Source organism: Trachypithecus francoisi, unplaced genomic scaffold (genome assembly GCF_009764315.1).
Source record: "Trachypithecus francoisi isolate TF-2019V2 unplaced genomic scaffold, Tfra_2.0 Contig00202, whole genome shotgun sequence".
Lineage (NCBI taxonomy): Eukaryota > Metazoa > Chordata > Mammalia > Primates > Cercopithecidae > Trachypithecus > Trachypithecus francoisi.
Genome location: NW_022680505.1, coordinates 42,402 through 68,687, shown reverse-complemented (window position 1 = coordinate 68,687; position 26,286 = coordinate 42,402). Strand labels below are relative to the sequence as shown.

Sequence of the window (26,286 nt, the reverse complement as noted above, 5' to 3'; positions counted from 1 at the left end):
TCTTATAGGACAACTACAAACCACTGCTCAACAAAATAAAAGAGGACACAAACAAATGGAAGAACATCCCATGCTCACTGATAGGAAGAATCAATACTGTGAAAATGGCCAAACTGCCTAAGGTAATTTATAGATTCAATGCCATCCCCCTCAAGCTACCAATGACGTTCTTCACAGAATTGAAAAAAAAACTACTTTAAAGTTCATATTGAACCGAAAAAGTGACCGCTAAGCCAAAAGAACAAAGCTGGAGGCATCACCCTACCTGACTTCAAACTATATCACAAGGCTGCAGTAACCAAACAACAAGATGCTCTTACCAAAACAGATATATAGGCCAATGAAACAGAAAAGAGGCCTCAGAAATAACACCACACATCTAAAACCATTTGATCTTTGACAAACCTGACAAAAACAAGAAATGTGGAAAGGGTTCCCTGCTTAATAAATGGTGCTGGGAAAACTGGCAAGTCATATGTAGAAAGCTGAAACTGGATCCCTTTCTCACATCTTACACAAAAATTAATTCATGGTGGATTAAAGACTTAAATGTTAAACTAAAGACTTAAATATTGAACTTAAAAATTAATTCATGGTGGACTAAAGACTTAAGAAAGACTTAAATGTTGAACTAAAACCATAAAAACCCTAGAGGAAACCTAGGCAATACCATTCAGGACATAGGCATGAACAAAGATTTCATGACTAAAACACCAAAACACCTCACTATAGGGTCCCCAAGGGAAGTTGTGAAGTAGAAAGCACAAAGAAGGAGAAGAATGAGTCATTGTCCACAGATGAGTCATTGTCCTTTCTTCTGATGTTCCCTTCCCCTTCCAGCAGAAAACATTCAGTACTTCTGTGGAAAAAGGTTTGGTTTCTCTGGGAACATTCTGGGCATGATGGGGGAGATGTGAAAGTAATAACCCTATAACACACTCCCTCAGGGAGCTATGCATGCCTACTGGGGACATGTTACCAAGGACATCACTATTCCATCCTACTATTTATTCTGGAGAAATCATCCTGGCTCACTCCTTACTGTCAGGGCCAGCTCCCTGGGAGACAAACTATCTGCCGCTGTGCACTACAAGGACTGCTCTGGTAACCTTAAAGGCCAAGAGGAAAACAGACAAACTTTGCCTCAATGCTCCTTATATAATGAGCTGTGAAAGAATTTCAATTCCCAGCTAGCTGGGCTACAGAAAAGAGGAGAGCAGCCACATGAAATGGGAGCTGGGGAAGGTTCCTGCTTTCTCTAGAATCTTGCAAGGCTCTCCTTTACATTGACAGATATAGAAAGATCTAATATTAGTAGTGGTGCATAATTAATAATATTTTATCACAAATACAACACTGAATAAAAGCAGTCTGCCTGATATTTACTGGTTCAGAAAAGTCACATATCTGCCAACAAAAATAGCAATAATAGCTACATAGGAATGGTCTTCATAAGACTCTAATGGGTCCTTTCCAGTTAGTTTACAGGAATTCTCTTCTCTATGTGCATTTAATGCACATGTTCTACATTAAACTTGGCTGATTGTTTTCTTCTTTTCCAAATCATCTCACCTACGCCCCCAGCTGAGTTAGGTGATAGACATGTTCTAGATCTGTACAGTCCAGTAAAATAGCCACTACCCAGGTTTTCCTAGTGAGCACCTGAAATGCAGCCATTGTAACTGAATAATAGAATTTTTAATCTTACTTAATTTTAACAATTTAAATGGCTATACATGGCTAATGGCTGTGTTACAGGAAAACACAGCTTAATTCTGTTCTCAAACTTTAATGTGTGTACTAATTATCTGGAACCTTGTTAAAGAACAGACTCTGATTCAACAGGTCTGGGTGGGCCTGAAAGTCTGCATCTCTAAGAGCTCCCAGGAGATGCTGATGCTGCTGGTCCATGGATCACACTTTGAGTAGCAAGATTCTGACTGCTTCAGGAACCACCAGTTCCAGTGAGTCTCAAATGCTGAGTGGATCAATTGTCTCCAAATTTTTCTGATCACACAGCCTGCCAGAAAAAAATTCCTGAGTACCACTGTACTAACATCTTACATATGTTATAAAACAAAACCCACAAAACAGAATAATGTAAATATCAGAAATGATGAAATAAGCAATATTTTATAATTTTCTATTAATAGCAAATACCTCAAGGCAAAATATACACTTGAAATGAGATTCATTGTTAAGAATAATGGAACTATAATCCACTTTTCTTTTTTTTTTTTTTTTGAGATGGAGTCTTGCTCTGTCGCCCAGGCTGGAGTGTAGTGGCATGGTCTCCGCTCACTGCAAGCTCCACCTCCTGGGTTCACGCCATTCTCCTGTCACAGCTTCCCGAGTAGCTGGGACTACAGGCACCTGCCACCAAGCCCAGATAATTTTTTGTATTTTTAGTAGAGACAGGGTTTCACTCTGTTAGCCAGGATGGTCTCGATCTCCTGACCTCGTGATCCACCCACCTTGGCCTCCCAAAGTGCTGGGATTACAGGTGTGAGCCCCCGTGCCCGGCCCGACATTGTGTTTTAATCTCACACTATGTCCCACAAAGCTCTTACAGGGAGAGATGGGTCAGTGTAGCCATTTCCGCAGGTGTGCATGAGAGAGAGAGAAGGAATTTACATTTACATTACTGGTATTCTCTCCCATTTGCAATCACTTCATACAAAATTTTTAAAGCCATGTGTATATTTCATGAGAGTGAATTTAGCTAAAATTACCAAAAGCGATCCACTAATTCACCTCACTGACATCTTAGTTGGAAGTGCTTCCCTGAACCCAGCTCTTTTGCAGTCCCTCCTGCTCCATACAGCACAGGTGACCTCTGACGTACACATCAAGCCAGGACACCACCTTCAACCTGAATGCGAAATATTATGATACATCATCTCTTTCCTAATTTTTCAATAAAATATATAAAAATGGACACCTCAGTTCTCCTTCAAGATTAATATGTCTACCCCACTTTGGTAACCACTGTTTACATAGTACATAGAATTTTCCAGAATTATTATGAAGTTCTGAAATAAAATTTACCTCCAACAATAATATTGAACATTACGTTCTTGAAAACACAAGGTAGAAATTCTTCTTAAATTAGTATGTTAATGTAACTACAATTTCAACAGAGTTTACCAGGAACTGAAGAAAATTACTTCAGGCTTTATATGGAAAAATCAATGTCCAAAAGTTGTCAAGATCCTAAAAAAGAATAGTGCCCTGGCCAGGCGTGGTGGCTCATGCCTGTAATCCCAGCACTTTGGGAGGCCCAGGCGGGCAGATCACGAGGTCAGGAGATCGAGACCATCCTGGCCAACATGGTGAAACCCCGTCTCTACTAAAAATACAAAAAAATTAGCTGGGCGTGGTGGCACGTACCTGTAATCCCAGCTACTCGGAAGGCTGAGGCAGGAGAATCACTTGAACCTGGGAGGGAGAGGTTGCAGTGAGCCGAGATTGCGCCGCTGCACTCCAGCCTGGTGACAGAGCGAGACTCTGTCAAAAAAAAAAAAAAAAAAAAAAAAAAAAAGAATAGTACCCTACTAGATGTTAATATACATTACAAATTTATTATCAAAATAACATGGTTCTGGCACAAAAATCAATAAGTAGATCAAAGAAACAATGAAGAATCAGGAATAGATTGGGATGTACATATAGAAATCCTAACTATAATAAAGGTGGCATTTATTCAACGGCAAAGTTATGTTAACTTAGTAAGTGCTCTTGGCAAAGGTGGCTACCTAGAAGAAAATAAAAGTTAGACTCCCTGTCTTACTCCCTAAGTAACCCACTGGTTCTCAAACGGGGGCAGTTTTGCCCATCAGCAGACATTAGGCAATGTCTGGAATCTGTCACAACCGCAGAGATGGGGGGTTTGCTAGTAGAATCTTGTGAGTAGACACCAGAGAGTCTGCTAAATGTCCCACAATGTACAGGACAGTCCCATACACAAAAACGTCAATAGTACCAAGGCTGAGAAATTCTACCCTTACCTACCTTAGCCCTCATAGCCAAACAATTAAAGAAGAATGCTATTAGAAGACAGGTGCCAATGTGAAACCTGGTTTCTCCACTCACGAAATGTGTGGACACTGGCTTGGACAAGTACCACTCTGAGTCTCATTTCCTTCATCTTGGCTTTTGGGAATAATGATAATGCATATCATGAAGCAATGACCAAGGACTCCAGCCAGTCACAGCAGTAAATAAATAGTAGCTATGACGGCTGTTATCAAAAATGAGAAATCATATGAAGAAGTACCTGCAAACACATAAATGTTATTTACGAGAAAAGGGGGCATTATGTTCCTAAGAGATCCAGGTTGCTTGACGGAGCAATTTTGGAGACATAAACTATAGCAATATATTACAAATTCCCTGCGAGCAGGAACTGTGTCCATCTCATTCTCTCTAACAAAGACTGCTACCTTAGAGGACCCAATAGACACGTAATAAATACATTTTTATTTAGTTTTTAGGGAGCAGAGAGAAAAAAACACACTGATAATCCTAGAACCATTATTTACATATAATCATTTGGTGCAGAAACTGACAAGACCCAGCCAGCCTGCTGAATGGGGCCATGTGGGGAGCTCTAAGTGGTTTGCACTAGCAGCCCTATATTCTAAAACCAGCTGGGGAATTAGCAAAGCCTCTCACCCCACAGTGTAGCCATGGGGACTGGGGATGCTACAAAGCCCAGAAAATTCTCAGAATTCTCTGAGGATGTTTCTATAAGCTCTGGGGCCTCTGAGTTGAAAGACGATGTATTTCTGTGCCATGAGTCTCAAGATGGAACTTGAGTTCTATACTCACCACACACTCCCACTACCCACTCTAAACTTCAGAACTGAGAAGTCATTAAGAACTTCTTCAGCCTCATTTTCCTAGACATAAAATAAGAAGTGGGGAATGAGGGAAGACCATGGTACCTTTCAATTACAAAAGAGTGCATGTCTAAAACCTCTGCTGAAAGCACAATAATGTTTTTGACAAATATTAACAACAAAAACAACCATGATGAGGACATAGTGAGAATTAATTATAATACTGAAAACATACAGGAATGAAGCAAAGTGCTCTCAGACTCTCAGAAACAGGTGTTATGTGAATACAAGTTGCTAATTTGGTTTTTAAAGTCTTTGTAGCCATTTTAAGTTGCAACTCATGGTCGATGAATAGGAAGTGAATGAAATGATGTACTCATGTTTATCATATCTTCATATACTTATAGCATTTTTATAGCATTTACATCTTTGTAAATAGTTCAATCTTTCAATCATTTAAAATGTAAAATTTGGATAGATTTTAGAGACAACCATTATATCAAAATCTCAAGAACACTTAAATCACTAATAATGTACTTACATGCATCTGAACATTACATCTCACCTACTTCTGCATTCATATCTAAAAGTGTAAAACTCTATTACTAGTCTTATCCAGGACCCATCACTGGTAATGCCCATTATATCTTTTTCAGCTTGAAAAACACACACAAAAATCTAAGTTACTTCTGATTGACAAAGAGGAAAAAATTTCAATTTTCAATTCAACAGAGTTGAATAGATAGACTATTCAATACAAGACTGCCACAAAGATTTAAAGTAAGACAATCTGGGTTCCTATATTTCATATGAGATAGACATGTAAATAGAAAACTCAAATGCTTTAGTAAAATTATTTGCAACTAAATTACCTACACTGTATGCATACGATTCTCAAAATCATGTCTCAGTGTCCCTGTAGTCTACCTTGCAATGCTACCAAATAAATCTTTCTAGAGAGTCAATTTTTATTAAAGATTGTATGTACATGTGGGAAGAGGAGACCTCTATTTTATTTAAAAAACAAATATAGACATTTCATGGTAGTGAAGTATTCACCCGAGTTTTAAGATTAACAGGAAATTTCAAAGAAATTTAGTGCTTTTGCTTTTGTTTGGGTACCTGCTCGCTGTTCTCTGTCATTTCAAAATCGTTCTGGGGAGAGGTTGGAAATCACTAGTGTGCTAATTCTTCAGAAGAAACAAAAAATAAAAATAAAAATAAAATGTGGGGAAAGACACAGGTCAATCAAGGACAGCTATAGAACAGCAGTGGGGAAAATGAGCTCTCACACCAACCATGCACGTCTCTCTCGTTCTCTCCACCGGGATAAGGCCGATGCTTTGGAGGAAGAGAATAAGAGTAACTTGGCAAGCCATTTAGGAGTGTGGATTGGAAAAAATTCTTTCCCCCAAGAGAATGTGGCTTTACGCTGGCATATTAGATTGGAAGTGCAAACACAATAATTAACGGTGAATCCTGAAACTTCAACACACCAGAAAAAGGGTGTCACTCCACAGTGAGATGGGAAAATAGGAGGAATAAATTGAGGTAGTCTTGGTGATGCTGGACAGCTCCTCAGGGGGTACGGTGGCAGCCCTGAGAGCTAATCAAATCCTCCACACCCCTCAGGAAGCTCGAGAAAACTGATGAGGAAAGATAGGACACCAGAAAGGAGGGGCAGCTGCCAGCAACGGGTGTTTGCCCTTCCTAAATCGGAATCCAAAATAATGACCCACTAGCTAAACAAACACCTTCTCATTCCCCACTCTGCCTTAAGCAAGGCCTCTGAATTCACCTTCCTCAGTGTCTGCTCTCTGGGAATAAACCAGTGGCTGCAGTTTCCCATCACAGTAGCATGCATCAATCAGTGCTAAACCCACCGTTACTTTCTTCCCCACGTGTGATTCCAACAATCAGCGCACTCCAGGGCTGATCCTCGGCCTCGCGTGTGAGCATTTTCTAGGGCACACCCCAGTAGGCGTTACCACCCGCTGTGTATTTCGCTTAATTATGAAACCTTTTTCTAGAAGCCCTATAATTCTCCCAAGAGTCAAGGTAATTGGTAAAAATTAGACATGAAGAGACACAAGACCACTTAAAGAGGACACTTTCGACTATAATTTTTTAAAGGATTTTCTTTTTAGTTTCAATATAATTTTGTACTTTCCCAATTTTGCCCTTTTCAAATGCCAAAGAAAATGTTCATATTATCTTGTAGGCTATAAAAAAAAGGCAATATAATGCGTTTGTACTTCACTTAAGGTCTGCAAAGATTTCCTTTCTTTGAAGGCCATCCTTTGAATGTCTTTTAAAAGAAAAAGAAGAGTGAAAAATAATGGACATCTATTCTTGTGGCAAATCACTGTTATTTTGGCAATGAAAGGATTGTGTGTGTGTGTGTGTGTGTGTGTGTGTGTGTGTCCCATTACTTGAGGTCTGTGCTATGTGGCTGCATTATCAAGATATACTTTTGTTACTGATAAATATGTAAACCAAAGACAGATCTATCTTATAATGAATTTAGTCCTTTAGTGAAAATCTGTAGCAAAATTCCAGGGCATGGTTTTATCCCACTCAATTCATGCAAAATCTATTGAGCAACATCTATTCAAGGCCTGGCACTCTGAGCAAGCAATCCAAATCCAAAGATGGAAGAGGATTCAGCAAAGGGAGTGGAGGTGGGCAGACATCTGAAACACAGTAACAGGAGAGACTGAGATTCCAGCAATTGCTGTGTGTCGAAGGCAGGATGAGCAGCTCAAAGGGTGCATGATTACCTCTACTGATGTAAGCATTACACAGAAATCTCAGAGGCTGCAAGATGGCAGCCAGTGGCATGGGTTACGGGCAAACAATGCTACTTTGGAAAAGTGAGGCTAAAAGAGAAGTTTTCACATAAAAACCCAGATTTCTGGCTTTTCTTGAAAAAAGTACAAGACCTGGCAACACCTGATAACCATAGGACAGAGGTGAGGCATTGACTCACCACTTCCCAAGAGTCCCCATTCAATGAGTCAGGCCGCTGTAGGGATCTGATTTTGCAAGCTCTGTCTTAGAATAAAGACAGAGTCTTCAGGATTTTAGGTTCTGGGCCTCAAGAGGAGGAACAAAGGATAAGGGCTGAGCATTCTCTGAGATTTACTTTCCTGGAAATAAAACAGCAAAAGCCAAAAGAATTGTTTCTCTTGCATCACTTGACCCTGGGTGGTCAAGCCTGACTCAGTGAGTCATCTGTGTTGCTGAGTACAGCTTGCTGATATGGCCTAAGAGGAAACATTTCACAGACTCCAAGCATATGGTCAATTTGGGATGCAGCAGCTCACTGTAGCTCTCAGCAACCCACTGCATCTCTGCTAAGGATCACTGGAGGAATCTGTTCTAGAACAAGGACTAGAACAAGCCTTGGCTAAGTCAGCAGCTATAGAAGTGGGCCCCGGCCTGAGGGGCTCACCACAGCTCCACACAGAGCCTCCCCCAGGCTTGTTTCCAGCATCAGGCCCCCAGACTTCTCATGCCTGCCCTCCCACTGTTTCCCTTTGGACACCACGTTCCACTTGTTCCACAATGTCAATAATGGGGAGGCCCTTCCCACTATTTCTCTCCCTATTCCTATCTACCCATCATCCCCAACTCAGAGCAAATGAGAGCCACAGAGCCTCCTTTTCTAAAACATTCTTACTAACAAATTTCAGGTTAGAGATTCAAACCAAGACTTGTAGACTTAGCTGGGCAATTATATAATTTGTATATATATTTTTTGCAGTGCCCTAGTAGATAGATACGTTTCTTGAAATCTAGGAGCTCCTTAGAGTCATCTTTGCATGGTGAATTACATACACATGCTTACCTTAGAAAAATCCAACTAAAAGGGATAAATGTTTACCACTTAAAACAGTGCCAGTTATTCTATTCAATAGGCAGATGTGCCCCAGAATGAACTCGAGAAGGGAGACGTGCAGTTCCTGTTCTCTCAATGTCAATTCCCACAAACACCTCCCTAGGTGCAAACATTTCACCACCCTAGGTGTGATTCCAATGAATACTCACTATAAACCCAAACCAGCTTACCTCCCCACGGGGTTCACTGTTGGAAAAGCAATCTGATCCAGTCCTGAAGGACAACATGCATCGGTCAGGTAGAGAGATGCCACAGTATTACATTTTATGGGCACTTCAAAAGATTTTTAAAGGTAAATTTGATTGTACACATTTTCCACCTTTTGCAAGAGTTTTAGAATTACAGCCTCTGCGTTAACTATAGCGTCTCCATGAGCCCCCACCCAAGTCCTAGGCCAAAAGGTGCCTGATAAATGTCCACAGAGTTCCTTAGTGTCCTGGTCCCTGGACCATGTAAGGCATTACTCTACGAAAGCTATAGCCAAATGACCTCAACTCATTAGTGATGAAAAACACACCAAGAACACCCTAGCTCCAAGTGTGAACAATGACAATTCAACAGCTGAAAAATGGCCAGCACCATGCATTTTGATACTGCACTTACATCTAAAACCATAAAACAACCTAGAATTAAACCCACACTCGTGAAACATCAGAAGTGACGTTCTAATAACTGACTTCTCCTAGCCATCAAGTTTCAAGATCTTTAGCAACTCACTCTAAAAAAACTACTTGAAAATAATGAAGGATAACTAAACTATACTTAGAATTCAGAATGAGTGCAACTATATTGTCTATTAAAAATCACTAAGTGTTCCAAAGAAAGAGTTGCGAAAATGAAGTACAAACTCTCTTTCTACTTGTTCGCTAAGTATTTCATATTCAGCTATTCATTCTTGAGTCAAAGTAACTTGAGTCAAAGTAACGGACTTGACTAAATTCAATACACTTAGAATTAAGAACAATTTACAGTTAGATGTGTGGCTTGGCCTGCTATGGTAAAATGAAACGGCAGTTATTAGAATTTTCAAAGGAAAAATCAGGTGATTTTTTCATGGATGTGAGTGAAATCTGTCAAAATGGCAGTAAGCTCAGAGGAATGTTATTGCACTTGAGAACTACTTTTGGAATAACTCATTAAAAATTAGTTAGACTGGCATCAATGATCTCCAGTTATTCAAACACCACTAGAAAACATTTTATTAGGAGATTGAAATAAACTCTTCCTGCCTCATGCTTATTATGCCCCATGTTTGCACAAAAGAAATCAGACTCAAGTTAAAAGCTGCTCCTCCAGAAACATTTCCTTGGTTTCCCTTCCTGTGAGAGGTGGCATCTCCTTTTCCCAACTAAACATGGCAGGAGACACATATTTCATTTACTTAGTTAGACTGCAAGTACCTGGAAGGCAGGCTCCATGTTCAACTGAGCCTGGGGCTTGCACTCTCTAACTTCCCACCACGTAGAGCTCCTAGCACCATACCCTGGAAAGAGTACACCTTCAGCAAGTGTGTGTGAATGTGTGAAGGAATAAATGTGGGCCTGAGGGGCTCTGTTTGGTGGTTCTGGCATATCCCAAAGCACAGTTATTTGCTAAAAATTTGATGTGAACCCTTCAAAACCATTAGGTTGATGCTGAAGTTCCACACAGTCATCTCATTGTGATTTGTGGTAATGAACTTCATTTGGACTAGCGATAATCTACAAAGTATATCTACATCTCTTTCAATGGGCTCCACTTGAAAAATATTAACTAAATATTTCTTTCCCTTTTAAAAGTGAAGTCATTTCGTCTAACAGCAGCTATAGGTGTCAGAACTTCAGCAGACTTTGTGAAAAGTGTCACTTTAACTGTCTGATTTAAAAATTAATCACAAAAGTCTTCCTTTGTTTTGTTTTTACTACTTAAACTCCCTATTGACAAAGAAAAAGTACTGCTTTGTTTGTTTGTTTTGTTTTGTTTTAGACAGGGTATCGTTCTGTTGCCCAGCCTGGAGTGCAATAACACAGTCACATCACACTGCAGACTCCACCTCCTGGGCTCAGGCATTCCTCCCACCTCAGCCTCCTGGTTAACTGGGATTACAGGTGTGCACCACTACACTCAGCTAATTTTTTAAATTTTTAGTAGATACTAGGTCTCACTATGTGGCCCAGGCTGGTCTAGAATGTCTGAGCTCTAGAGAGTCTTCTGCCTTGGTCTCCCAAAATGTTGGGATTACAGGCGTGAGCCACTGCAGCTGGCCATGTTGGGTTTTTTTGTTGTTTGTTTGTTCACTTATTTTTAAGATTATTGGGGTCTTTTCCTCATAATACAAAAAGATGCAGTTATTGTATTTGCTAGAAGAGAAAATTCCTGTACTTTAAAATTTACAATGACTTTGTCTCCAACTTCTACTACTCCTCCCACCCAGTACTACTGGGGCTGGAATTAGGGGTGATCCTCTTGATCATTTCTGGCTCATTTTACATGACACATTATCAAACTTTTGCAGTTTTCTTTAAAAAAAAAAAAAAATCAAGGCAGTTCCAAGACCCAAAACAAAGTTACCTAAGGAATTTCCTTCTCTGGATCTGCTTGTCCAGGAGTTGAAATATTCATTAAGTTCATCAGGCAGGCAGTTCAGGAACTCTGGACTAAAGTGAGCTCAAACCCAAGGAGATTGCCAACTTCCCTTTCTTGAAAATTCTCTGGCATACAATGTTTCATTCCTTTCAATAGTTTGCTCATTTTTTGTCTTCTGGAAAGTAAGTTGATTTGTTCATGCTACCTCAGTGGAAGTAAAGAACCCCTATTGAGCCCCCAACTTCACTGCTGGCTTATAACACATTATTCATGAAAGTGGTGGTTCCTATTTCTGAAGACAGGCTTCCTCACCCATCTTGCCACATCAGATAACTTAAGAGTTCAGCGCAAGGCAAATCACGTAGTACCAGTCCCTCATTGTAGCAGCTAGAAAATGGAGACCCAGAAAAGTCCACTGATGTGCCCCCTGCACAACACTAATTACTAGTAGCCAAATGCAGCCTAGAACACGAGTCTCCTGCCACAAGTCATATGTACTTTCTAATGTAGTCTGGTGCTTACAGCTCTCCTGGGAGTAAAGTGGCAAGCCCCAGTAGTGTTGCTGAGTGCCAGGCCTGAAGCCAGGAAAGAATTATGTCCTCCAACCCTTGATATTCAAAGTGCCTGCCACAGACCATCAGCATCTGCCACATCTGGAAATGAGTTAGAAATGTAGAGTCCCAGGCCTCACCTACACCTGCTATGTCAGACTCTGCTCTTTAACAATATCCCGAGGAGACTCACAGGCACATTAAAGTTTTAAAAGTGTTGTCACATGGCAGGGGAGAAAAAAGACACATCTTAACCTTTTTTGATTAAGCTGAGGCCAAGTCCTGAGCTCACGTCATGACCTATGACAGATCACACTGAAGGATTCGCTGGTGATCTGACCCAAATGGACTTGTCTCCTTTAAACACTAAGGCTTATCACATAATCTGCAGAATAGAATCCCTGGATCCCAATGGATGCCTTATGTAATCCACATAACACATCTGTCAGTTCTGGTTCCTTGTGGAAATTCTGATTTACTTACAGACTACTGAGGGGGCAAGGTTGAGTAATAGAAGTGCTTCTTTATGGAATATCAAAGATCTCCTCCCTACTTTTTTTTCCTAAAGTGATTCTCCACAAGCATTGTGAGTAAAGGGACACAGGATGTGACTCATGCCAGGATTAAGAATGCAGGTACAGGGCCCGATACGGTGGCTCATGCCTGTAATCCCAGCACTTTGGGAGGCTGAGGTGGGCGGATCATGAGGTCAGGAGATCAAGACCATCCTGGCTAACATGATGAAACTCCGTCTCTACTAAAAATACAAAACATTAGCCAGGCGTGGTGGCGGGCACCTGTAGTCCCAGCTACTCGGGAGCTGAGGTAGGAGAATGGCATGAACCCAGGAGGTGGAGCTTGCAGTCAGCCGGATCAGGGCACGGCACTCCAGCCTGGACGACTTGCTCCTTCTCAAAAAAAAAAAAAAAAGCAAAACAAACAAAAAAGGAATGCAAGTACAGGTGTCAGCCTTCCTGGGAGCAAGGCAGAGCTCTACTTGCTGCCATCTGTGTGATCTTGACAATTCAACATTGTGTCTCAGTTTTCTCACCTTTTTTTTTTTTTTTTTTTTTAATTATTATACTTTAAGTTCCAGGGTACATATGCACAACGTGCAGGTTTGTTACATATGTATACATGTGCCTTGTTGGTGTGCTGCACTCATTAACTCGTCATTTACATTAGGTATATCTCCTAATGCTATCCCTCCCCCCTACTCCCTGCCCACAATGGGACCCAGTGTGTGATGTTCCCCTTCCTGTGTCCAAGTGATCTCATTGTTCAATTCCCACCTGTAAGTGAGAACATGCAGTGTTTGGTTTTCTGTTCTTGTGACAGTTTGCTGAGAATGATGGTTTCTAGTTGCATCCATGTCCCTACATAGGACACAAACTCATCCTTTTTTATGGCTGCATAGTATTCCATGGTGTATATGTGCCACATTTTCTTAATCCACTCTGTCACTGATGGACATTTGGGTTGATTCCAAGTCTTTGCTCTTGTGAATAGTGCTGCAATAAACATACACGTGCCTGTGTCTTTATAGCAGCATGACTTATAATCCTTTGGGTATATCCCCAGTAATGGGATGGCTGGGTCAAACCGTATATCTAGTTCTAGATCCTTGAGGAATCGCCACACTGCTTTCCACAATGGTTGAACTAGTTTACAGTCCCACCAACAGTGTTAAAGTGTTCCTATTTCTCCACATCATCTCCAGCACCTGTTGTTTCCTGATTTTTTAATGATTGCCATTCTAACTGGTATGAGATGGTATCTCATTGTGGTTTTGATTTGCATTTCTCTGATGGCCAGTGATGATGAGTATTTTTTCATGTATCTATTGGCTGTATGAATGTCTTCTTTGAGAAAGTGTCTGTTCATATCCTTTGCCCACTTTTTGATGGGATTGTTTGTTTTTTCTTGTAAATTTGATTGAGTCTTTGTAGGTTCTGGAATTAGCCCTTTTTCAGACGAGTAGATTGCAAAAATTTTCTCCCATTCTGTAGGTTGCCTGTTCACTCTGATGGTAGTTTCTTTTGCTATGCAGAAGCTCTTTAGTTTAATTAGATCCCATTTGTCAATTTTGGCTTTTGTTGCCGTTGCTTTTGGTGTTTTAGACATGAAGTCCTGGACAAAATGACACTTATTTCATAGGCATATAATAGGGATTAAGTGATAATGATCAAGCCTGGCACATAATGAGTGCTCACTAAATAGGAGCTGCTGTCATTATACATATCCTATATATCAGTGTCGTTTAAAACCACTGCAGCCCCCAGAATAATTATTCTTGTGATTGACCCAGATAATGATCAACAGCCAATCAACATAAAGAAACCAATAATAATGTGCGAATTCTGGGTTTGAGCAAAGACATGTACCACCTTTCACACCAATTCTAATTTATGTTGATGTAGACTAGGTGTCCCAGAGCTTAATCAATCATGACGAAAAAAGAAAAGGGAAGGGGAGGAGAGGGGAGAGATTGGGGGGGGGGAAGGGAGGGAAGGGGAGTCAGTCTTAGTCACACAACCTCATGTCTCACAGGTGTCCCTTGTGAGCACATCAGCCAAATGCTTGTCTACCTGCAAAGTGACTTTAAAAAGAGAAAGAGGAGGAGCTGCTCTGCACTCTCTCTTTAAAATGTGGCACATTATCATTCCTTCTATGATAGTTGGCCAAAAGACACATCTGATTCCCTTTCTCAGACTTCATTTTAACTTTTATTTTTAAGAAAGCAGCAAAAACAAACTGCTCTCTCCACCCTATCCTCATTAAAATAATAAAAAAAAAATTAATATTGTTTCCTTCGAAAGACTAACACCACTTCTCTTTTCTTAATTAGGCCCAATCAAAATATAGGCATAAACATTCAACTGGGCAAGGCAAACTGAAAAACATCCCCAAACCCCGAAAACCTAAATCAAGACCAAACCAATTACAGCATTTTATTTAGGTTATGTTTATTTTTGTATTTTTTTAACTGTCAAGTGATTGACAGAATTTATGGTAAGCTCAAAATGTTAAAATGTTTCTAGACTTTGGGGAAAGACATTGAGTTTCTATACAGCCTTTAAACAAAATTATTGCATTTTCCAGCCGCCTTTCAGTTTAAATGTATTACACTTTTACCAATTGCATAATTCTGGGTATATACTTCTGAGGAGACATTTTTCTAGCTGAGTGAGGGAAAGAATGTTAAATGGAACCCTCTACTTGCAGTTAGACATGTATTTGTTTTTCGTTGCAGGATGCTAGGAAACTTCTCTGGTTGTCTAACTTTTTGCCTCACCTGTCTGAGTATGGAGACCCTGAGGACTGCATGCAAATTTCAATCCCCCAACCCCAAACTTTCATTTCTCCTTTATTCAGCATAGCTTAGCCACAGCAGGATGCTACCCATTTACCCATGGAGGCCTCAACCTGTGGCTTTTCTTGAGGAGGATAGCCCTAGAGATATGCTCCAGGGGTGTCTTCTCCTGTTCATAGGAGGGCTACACAAAGGGGTGCAGGGCCACCAGCAAGAAGCCCTGCTGGTACAGCACCAGGAGCTGGGAAGTCAGGTCACACAGAGCCTCACTGTTGAGGATCCAGGGAGCTCTGCTGGAGTGGAGAGAGCAGAGGCTCATCACAGACCCACTAGGACACTCACCCAGCCCTGCCCAAGTCCCTCTCCCCTTGCCCTCGGGGAAGATCCTCTAGGTTACTGCTAAAATGAGTTTGTCCCAGTGTTTACTGTCTCCAAACAGACTTCATAAGCAGCCTGTCATTTTCCAAATCACCCAAAGGCATTAAAGATTGGATATTGGCCAGGCATGGTGGCTCATGCCTATAATCCCAGCACTTTGGGAGACCAAGAATGATGGAAAGCTTGAGTCCAGAAGTTGGAGACCAGCCTAGGCAACATGGTAAAACCTGGTCTCAAAAAACAAAAACAAACAAACCAAAAAACCCTCAAAATTAGTTGGTGCTTATGGTCCTGGCTACTCAGGAGGCTGAGGTGGGAGGACTGCTTGAGCTGGAAAGGGAGAGGTGGCAGTGATCCATGATTGGGTCACTGCATTCTATGTAGCCTGGGTAACAGAGCAAGACCCTGTCTCAAAAATGAAGTAAAATAATAACGGAATGTGTTCGATCCAGAGTCATCTTCTCAGTGATTACAATGAAAAAGTCATTCCCAGCCACTAAAAAAGAAAAAGAAAGAAAACAGAAATAAAGAAAGGAAGAAGGGAAGAAGGGAAGGGAAAAGAAGGAAACTACACTGAGCAAATACAAAAATACTAGGTGGCAAAAGTAGCATAAACAAAGTCAAAGGACAAACTGGAACAAAATTTCTGTTACCTTTAAGACAAAGGGCTAATTTCTTTAATTTGCAAAACCCTCTCTATCCCAAAATAAATTCTAAATGGGCAAAATATATGAATAGGCAATTGCTTAAAAAATGTAAAAGGCTAACCAATATTTGAAAAGACATTCTATCTCAGCATTAGAATTACACAAATCAAAACCAGGAATATGTTTACTTATCAAATTATTTTAAAATTTAGATTTTTAATTTACTTGTTTTTGAGAAGGGAAACGAAGTTCAAATTCAAAAGGTACAAATGTGTACTCAGTGAAAAGTCTGCATCCTAGCCTTATCCTCCACCTCCTCCATTTATTTCCCTAGAGGCAATCAATATTATCTTTTTTGTGTATATGCATTAACAATCAAAGAATTCATACAAAAGTTAATAGGTTGACATATTTCCCTCCCCTTCTACACAAATGTCAGCATAACATTACACATCCAGCTTTTTAAAATTAATTTTATCAATTAACAGGGTATTTTTGGCCATGTACAGTGGCTCACGCCTATAATCCCCGCAATTTTGGAGGCCAAGGAGGCATATGACTTGAGTTCAGGAGTTTAAGACTAGTCTGGCCAACATGATGAAACCCCATCTCTACCAAAAATACAAAATATTAGCCGAGTGTGGTGGCACATGCTTGTAATCCCAGCTACTCGGGAGGCTAAGGTGGAAGAATGTCTTGAACTTGAGAGGCAGTGCCTGCAGTGAGCCGAGATAGTGCCACTGCAATTCAGCCTGGGCAACAAGAGCTAAACTCCATCTCAAAAATCAAAGAAAACAAAACAAAAACAAAAATAAAAAAGCAGTATACTTTTCTTAGAGATCATTTCATAGCAGTGCACAGAGTGCTTTCTCATTCTTTTCTACAGATCCATCATATGATATGCCATGGAGTATGCAAACTTTTGCTTTTATAAGTAATCGTTTAGTGAAAAATGTCATTCCTACATGATTTCACACATATGTGCTTATAATACATGTAGAAACTAAATTCCTAGATGTGGAATGCTGGGTTAAAAACACATGCATTGTATGCCTGTATCAAAACATCTCATATACCCTATAAATATATACACCTACTATGTACCCATAAAAAATAAAAAAAATTAAAAATCAGATATGTAAGTATCTATGTCATAAATATGTGTGCACCGTAATTGTTTCAGATAATGCTAGATTTCTCCATACAGTGTATGGATTTATCTGCCATCAGTGATGTATAAAGTTGTTTGTTTTCCCATACTGTGGCTATTCTCAGTAAAAAAACATGATCCCTGTGAGATGGTAACTTATATTTCTCTTATTATGTAATTTGTAATTTTTTCTTATTAAACATTTCATATTTAAATGCTGTGTCTCCTTGTCTGTGAACTGTCTGTCCGTTATCTTTGCCTGATGTCCTTTTGGGTCATTGGACCTTTTTTTCTATTGGTTTGTAAGAACTCTTTACATATTAGAAAATTTAGTTCTTATTTATCTGTCCCCAGTTTGTTGCTTGCCTTTTGATTTTGCGTATGGTGGGTTTTGCCATGAAAATTTTTTTAGACTAAGTCTCACTCTGTTGCCAAAGCTGGAGGGCAGTGGCACTACGTCAGCTCACTGCAGACTTTGCCTCCTGAGTTCATGTGATTCCATAAAGAACTTTTTAAATGAAGCTGAATTTACCAATCTTGCTTTCAATGGCTTCTGAGTTTTATGTCATAGCAGAAAGACCTGGAATTATAAAACAATTGTCTTGTGAATTCTCATGACACTTATTTCATTTTTTGCATAAAAATCTTTGATTGATTTGGAATTTATCCCACGTAAACTGTGCATTACAAATTTAACTCCCCCTGACCACACACACACACTTTTCCTCATTGATTTCAGATGCCATATATCATATGCCATTTATCATTCATTATATTCCCAAATATGAGTTTATGACAATGATCTATTAATCTATTTGTATAAAACACTAATTTAAACTATTTTAATTTCATATTATATTTTAATATGTGGTTAAACCATTTCTCAAATTTTCCTGTTTATAGTTTGAATCTTCTTAATTATTTTTCTGAATGATCTATAAAAATCCAGCTCAGTAAATTCCCCTTCATCCACCAAAAAAAAATATTTGGGTATTTTTACTGGGTCATGTTCAAATCATAGCTAACTGAGAATGAAAGTTTTCACCATGCTGCACATTCCCATGCAAGAAACTGGCAAAATTTTGATTTGTTCAAGTCTTTCTTTGGGTCCCTCTGGGGCATACTAAAGTTTTCTTCACACAGATATACATATTTATATCTGTTTATTAATAGTTATCCTACATTTTATTGCTATTGGAATACTATATTTTCCTTTTTCACTTCTGTAATATTCATTGTATGCAAGGGTGTTGGGGAAACAGGTATGCCCCTCATCATGGTGAGAGTGAACCTTTCTTGAGGACAGGGTGGTATTGGCCTTCATACAAAAAAATGCACGCACTCTTTGTCCAGCAGCCTACTACTGGTGGTACTTCTATGGCTGGAATCATAAATGCCTTTCAAGATATATGGACAAAGATATTACAATTGGGTTGCTTTAATAGCAATCTTAATTTCAGGACTAAACACTAGAATACCTAGTGATTAATCTTATAAACCATTCAGAAGATTAAACTAAATCTGTTATGTGCTGATATAGAAACAAGTCCAAGATACATTGCTAGTTTTTTTTTTTTTTTTTAAAGTACCTACAGTGTTAATGATATGGCCACTCTTGTGTAAATAATATTAGAAGGATGGGCAGATATAAATAAAAATCTTTTTTTTTTTTTTTTTTCTGGAAGGAATCACAAAAACATCAACATTGAAGAGAGGGACTGTAGTATGGAGGAAAGGGTAGAAAGTGATTTTACTTTATCTTATACTTTGGATCCCATCACCACTAACAGGAGTCATTTGGGTGGAAATTTTATGAGTCATCTTTATTTTCCTCTTAAAATATAAAAACAATATTATTGTTAAATGTTTTCAATGTACTTTTAAAACATGCTTTTTAAATTTTGTAATTTCTCTTACATGTATTCTTCTTTATTTTGAGGCAGAGCCTCGCTCTGTCATCCAGGCTGGAGTGCAGTGGTGCGATCACATCTTATGGCAGCCTTGATCTCCTGGGCTCAAGTGATCCCCCTATTACTCAGCCTCCAGAGTTTTTGAGACGGCAGGCACATGCCAGCATGTACAGCTAATTTTTAAATTTCTTGTAGAGACAGAGTCTTGCCATGTGGCCCAGGCAGGTCCCAAATTCCTGGTTTTAAATAATGATCTTCCTGCCTGGGCTTTAACATTCTTTTTTTTGTTTGTTTGTTTGTTTTTTGAGACAGAATTTCCTTCTTTCACCAGGGCTGGAGAACAGTAGTGCAATCTCAGCTCTCTGCAACCTACACCTTCAGGGTTCAGGTGACTGTCCTGCCTCAGCCTCCTGAGTAGCTGTGAGTACAGGCACACGCCACCATGCCTGAAAATCTTTTGTATTTTTAGTAGATACAGGTTTCACTATGTTGGCCAGGATGTTCTTGATCTCCTGATCTCGAGATCCATCCGCCTTAGCCTCTCCCTAATGTGCTGGGATTACAGGTGTGAGCCACCATGCCTGCTCAATGTAGTATTTTTAAAAACAAATTTTAAAACAAAACCTAGGGGTACTTAAAGACCACCTAACATCAGATACTGTAGCTCTTATTTCCGTATACCATGCCAGAAATTTCCAGGAAAAAAAAAAAAGATTCAATCTAAAACAAGCATTCAGCATCCTGGAGAAGGCTCCATTAATAACAGTGACAAGTGTAGGACTGGCCAGGTAAGTAGAAAAGTATGCAATCTTTCCCCTGAAGGGTACATTCAGGACATCCTGCTATACAAACAAATCCAAAGGTAAGTCTGGTAAAGAATCCTGAGCCTCTCCGTATTCCCCATGCAAGAAAACCTGTCAAGATGTCTCATCAGCAGCTTCTTGGATGCAGGTGAGAGGGACTACTGCTCTAAAGCTTGTCCTGAATCCCAGGGCTCACAGCAAGTGTCCCCAACCATGGGACCATGCATTGGTAAAGGGGGCTGTACAGCAGGAAGTGAGCAAGCATTTCTACCTGTGCTCTGCCTCCTGTCAGATCAACAGCAATATTAGACTCTCTTAGGAGCATGAACCCCATTGTGATCTGTGCATGCAAGGGATCTACGTGCATGCTCCTTACGAGAATCTAATGCCTGATGATCTGTCACTGTCTTCCATTACCCCTAGATGGGACTATCTAGTAGCAGGAAAACAAGCTCAGGGCTTTTACTGATTCTACCTTATGGTGAGTTGTCTAGTTATTTTAATATATATTATAATGTAATAATAATAGAAATAAAGTATACAGTAAATATAATGTACTTGAATCATCCCCAAATCACTCCCACAACACCATCCATGGAAAAACTGCCTTCCATAAACCAGTGCCTGGTGCCAAAAACGCTGGGGAATACTGCTTTAGAGAAAGGGTCCTGAAAGTCCACATCCTGTTCCAGCAGCACTTGGGAACTTGTTAGAAATGACAAAACTTGCCTTGGTGCAGTGGCTCAGTGGCTCACACCTATAATCCCAGCACTTTGGGAGGCTGAGGCGGGCAGATCATGAGGGCAGGAGATTAAGACCCTCCTGGCTAACACAGTGAAACCCAGTCTCTATTAAAGAAAATTAGGCAGGTGTGGTGGCACATGACTCTATTCCCAGCGACTTGGTAGGGTGAAGAAGGATAATAGCTTGAACCCGGGAGGCAGAGGTTGCTGTGAACCGAGATTGTGCCACTGTACTCCAGCCTGGGTGACAGAGTGAGATTCCATCTCAAAAAAAAAAAAAAAAAAAAAAGAAAAAGAAAAAAAAAAAAAAAAGAAAAAGAAAATGGCATACTGCCCAAGGTAATTTATAGATTCAATGCCATCCCATCAAGCTACCAATGACTTTCTTCACAGAATTGGAAAAAACTGCTTTAAAGATCATATGGAACCAAAAAAGAGCCCGCATTGCCAAGACAATCCTAAGTCAAAAGAATAAAGCTGGAGGCATCACAATACCTGACTTCAAACTATACTACAAGGCTACAGTAACCAAAACAGCATGCTACTGGTACCAAAACAGAGATATAGAACAAGGGAACAGAACAGAGTCCTCAGAAATAATAACACACATCTACAGCCATCTGATCTTTGATAAACCTTGAGAAAAACAAGAAATGGGGAAAGGATTCCCTGTTTAATAAATGGTGTTGGGAAAATTGGCTAGCCATAAGTAGAAAGCTGAAACTGAATCCTTTCCTTACTCCTTATATGAAGATTAATTCAAGATGGATTAGAGACTTAAGTGTTAGACCTAATACCATAAAAACCCTAGAAGAAAACCTAGGTAATACTATTCAGGACATAGGTATGGGCAAGGACTTCATGTCTAAAACACCAAAAGCAATGGCAACAAAAGCCAAATTGACAAATGGGATCTAATTAAACTAAAGAGCTTCTGCCAGCAAGAGAAACTACCATCAGAGTGAACAGGCAACCTATAGAATGGGAGAAAATTTTTGCAATCTACTCATCTGACAAAGGCTAATATCCAGAACCTACAAAGAACACAAACAAATTTACAAGAAAAAAGCAAACAACCCCATCAAAAAGTGGGGAAAGGATATGAACAGACATTTCTCAAAAGAAGACATGCATACAGCCAACAGACACATGAAAAAATGCTCATCATCACTCGGCATCAGAGAAATGCGAATCAAACCACAATGAGATACCATCTCACACCAGTTAGAATGGCAATCATTAAAAGTCAGGAAACAACAGGTGCTGGAGAGGATGTGGAGAAATAGAAACACTTTTACATTGTTGGTGGGATTGTAAACTAGTTCAACCATTATGGAAAAGAGTATGGCGAGTCCTCATGGATCTAGAACTAGAAGTACCATATGACCCAGCCATTCCATTACTGGGTATATACCCAAAGGATTATAAATCATGCTGCTATAAAGACACATGTAAACATATGTTTATTGCAGCACTATTCACAATAGCTAAGACTTGGAATCAACCCAAATGTCCATCTGTGACAGACTGGATTAAGAAAATGTGGCACATATACACCATGGAATACTATGCAGCCATAAAAAAGGATGAGTTTGTGTCCTTTGTAGGCACATGGATGCAGCTAGAAACCATCATTCTTAGCAAACTATCAGAAGAACAGAAAACCCAACACCGCATGTTCTCACTCATAGGTGGGAACTGAACAATGAGATCACTTGGACTCAGGAAGGGGAACATCACACACTGGGGCCTATCATGGGGAGGGGGGAGGGGAGAGGGATTGCATTGGGAGTTATACCTGATGTAAATGACGAGTTGATGGGTGCTGACGAGTTGATGGGTGCAGCACATCAACGTGGCACAATTATACATATGTAACAAACTTGCACATTATCCACATGTACCCTAGAACTTAAAGTATAATAAAAAAAAAAAAGAAAGAAAGAAAAAGAAAAGAAAAGAAATGAGAAGACTAGGTTCCAACCCTAGACTTACAGAATCAGAATCTGAGCCATCTGTGCTTTACAACTTCCCCAGGGAGTTCACCTGCCCCAAAGAGTTTCACCTTGGCCCTCCTCCACACACTGTCCTCTCCACAGACAAGGAAACCTGTGACAAGCACCCAACTTCATACAGCCAAGCTTCTGGAACCCCCCTGCCTTGCCAGCTGCGGGCCCAAACTGGGCCATGCAGACTTCTTCGTCAGTCGGCAGTGAGGCTGGATAGTGCCCATTTGTGTGTACTTCTAGGCCCAAGGCAGGGCAAAGACTAAGAGGAGGCAAATGAGGCTATAACTCACCACAGGTGCAAACTTTAAGGGAGCAGCAAAAGCTCAATAACCAAGATAAATAAATATTTAATGTAATATTTTAAAATCTAAAATCTATGCAAAAAATTAATGATGAACAAAGTATCAAAATTTTTGAAAAGATAAGATCAGGCTGGGTGCCAGTGGCTTACAACTGTAATCCCAGCACTTGTGGGACGCCGAGGCAGGAGGAATGTTGAGCCCAGGAGTTTGAGACCAGTCTAGGAAATATGGCAAAACTGCATCTTTACAAAAAAATAGCAAAATTAGCTGGGCATGGTGGCATGTGCCTATAGTCCCAGCTACTAGGGAGGCTGAGATGGGAGGATCGCTTGAGCCCTGGGAGGCCAAGGATGCAGTAAGTTGAGATTGCACCACTGCACTTCAGCCTGGGGTGACAGAGTTACTTTATAAATAAATAAACAAAGAAACAAATAAACAAATAATAGGATCAGTGCTTTTTCCTTTCACTTTAAGCTCTAATATGGCTCACACAGTACTGTCACTGATTTTGTCTTTATTATAAAATGTTGTCTTACTCCCCTCACTCTAATCCTGGCCCAGCCCAAGATCTCCTTTGGTCCTCTTGTCCCAGATCCTCCAAATTCTGAGTATGTATTTTATGGAAACCAGAGGCAGGTTTCATCTGCTGTTAACAGATTACAAGGCTGCTGAACCAAAAGGACAAAACTACATGTGGCAGAGACACTGTTTTATTTGAAAAACTGAATGGACTTTTGGTAGGAGTGTAAGCCTTTATGGAAGGCAACTACACGTTGTCAATCAATCCTAAAAATACTATCTAGCACCAAGATCCCCTCCTCTTTGATAAAACTATATACAAAGAGCCTCTGTGAGTCATGGAATAGGAGCCCTCAAACTCAGCAGGTCTCTATACTTCGATATTATTTAAATGTTTCAAATCTTTCAAACTCTTCCTGCGATAATAAAATGAATCTTTATTGAGAGTTCGATAATTTACATATGTGTTTCCCCTTATGCATCACACTAAAATAAAAAATAAAAGTAGTTAATATGTTTAGAAGACAGGGTTCTGGCTGGGCACAGTGGCTCATGTTTGCAATTACAGCACTGTGGGAGGCCAAAGCAGATGGATCACTTGAGAGCAGGAGTTTGAGATCAGCCTGGGCCCCACATGGTAAAATCCCATCTCTACCAAAAATACAAAAATTAGCCAAGCATGTTGGTGTGTACCTATAGTCCCAGCTATTCAGGGGACTGAGGCAGGAGGATCACTTGAGTCCAGGAGGCAGAGGTTGCAGTGAGCCAAGATCATGCCACTGCACTGCAGTCTGGGGCACAGAGTAAGACCTCTGTCTCAAGAAGAAAGAAGACAGGGTTCTATATCAGCTGCTTTCCTCACTGACTCGTAACCCCAGGTATGTGAACACTCAATTTCTTTGTATAAAATGGTGATAACAACATCAGCCTGTCTTCCATCACAGAGTGGTTGCAAGGATCAAGTAGGATGGTGCGTGTGTAATCTACAGAGCACAAAACAATCACGGGCAATGGCACTGGCCATGGCGAATCGGAGGACTATTCTCCCAGGGATGGTGATGACAACATGGTGTAGGGCCATGAAATCCTTCCTCCTTCCCACCCATACCCCTTAAACTCCATGCTCCCCAAGTCAGTGCACCAAAAATATTTGTGTTCAATCAACCATTTTATATTTAAATGCTTCCTGAATAAAACATAATGCCTTTTAAATTTTTATCTTAAAATCTAAACATGTATATCCTGTCAAAGCTAAGCAAGTTTATGGCTTTAATCTTTGGTGTGCAAGCTATCAAAGTAAGTTTAGCTTCAAGGTTAAAAAAAAAAAATGAATCTCAATGATCTTAAAGCAATAAAAAGGCTCATATTGTAAATATGATTAAAGGCCTTAATGCCTTGTTTCTATTTGAACCCTAACCTTAAAATACAAAAGAAAACATAGTTCTTAGAAACCGACCAACTCCTCAGGGTTGATGCTATGCAAATAAACAAAGGAATGATTTCTCTCTTTGGATAGACATACCAATTGTAGCCTGTTGGTCTGTTTCTCACCCTACTTATCAGAATAACCTCTCCACTATTTTGTTTTGTAATAATTGCCTGATTTCAATTACAAATTATGTAATCATAGGCAAGCTATATAGCTCCTTCCCCATCTCTTGGGACCCTCATTTACAAAATGAAGACTTTGGATGGGCAATTGCAAAAGGAGCTTTCCACTTTAAAATGCAGTAATTTTAATATTTCAATTTGGAGGTTAAGGTACCAGTTTCTAACTAAAAGGTAACGTTGGATAATATAAGAAATATTTTCAATGTTAAATGAAAGAGTTCCCCAAAACCAGAGCTAGAATTGGAATAAGGAACACCCACATGGCATGCGTAGGTGGCTGGGGCTGGAGAGAGGAAGGAGAGGCAGGAAGATACCTGCTGCCAGTGGGCAGGAGAAACATCACTACAGCTCGAGGGTTCCAGCCTTCTGCCTGCCCAGGCACTAGAGATTCTGGGTTAACTTTTCCCTGGGGGAGTGTGGGGAGCTTTTCAGGAGAGTTCTAGGGAAGAGATGCATGTCAAGTGGTGGGAGAGAAAACGAATGTTTTAACTATTGCTGAGGATAATGGGTCTCCTTCATCCTACAGGAGAGCTACAAGGAAATGGCATGAGTCATTCTGAAGTTACTTTGGCTGTAACTCTAAGGCTGAACCACGTGAACTGTCTCATCGTAAGTTAAAATATCTAATTATAACTTCATAGACGAGGGACATTGGTGAGGCTGTCTTATCCACCGCTACGCTCTTGAAAGAGAAAAGGCCAGCCTATTCAGAATGGGCAGCTGCTACGAGGGCTGATCACATCTTTTTGTCTACTTTCTACTCAGTCAGGTTCTGTAGTCTTCATCTACAGTGATCACACTCACCTCACCAGGGAAGGACATGCACGTGCTCCCATACTGCCATAATTTTGGCTCACTGCAACCTCCGACTCTTGGACACAAGGATCCTCCCACTTCAGCCCCTGAGTAGCTGGGATGATAGGTGTGCACCAACATGCCCAACTAATTTTTGTACTTTTAGTAGAGATCAGGTTTCACTATGTTGGCTAGGCTGGTCTCAGACTCCTGCCCGTCTTCATCCTGAGCCAGGGCTTTGTTGTACT

General features: G+C 40.2%; 1 pseudogene across 1 annotated transcript in view; it reads right to left on the bottom strand.

Annotated features, from left to right (window-relative positions):
• The window catches only part of LOC117077385, a 76,661-nt pseudogene extending 50,582 nt beyond the window's left edge, over nucleotides 1-26,079 (bottom strand). Inside the window, exons 1-3 of the transcript XR_004434757.1 lie at nucleotides 26,048-26,079; nucleotides 22,937-23,070; nucleotides 15,285-15,464 (exon numbers count right to left, since the gene is read on the bottom strand). The product of XR_004434757.1 is annotated as a raftlin-like (transcript). The remainder of the gene's footprint in view (nucleotides 1-15,284; nucleotides 15,465-22,936; nucleotides 23,071-26,047) is intronic.
• Nucleotides 26,080-26,286: the final 207 nt, after the last annotated feature.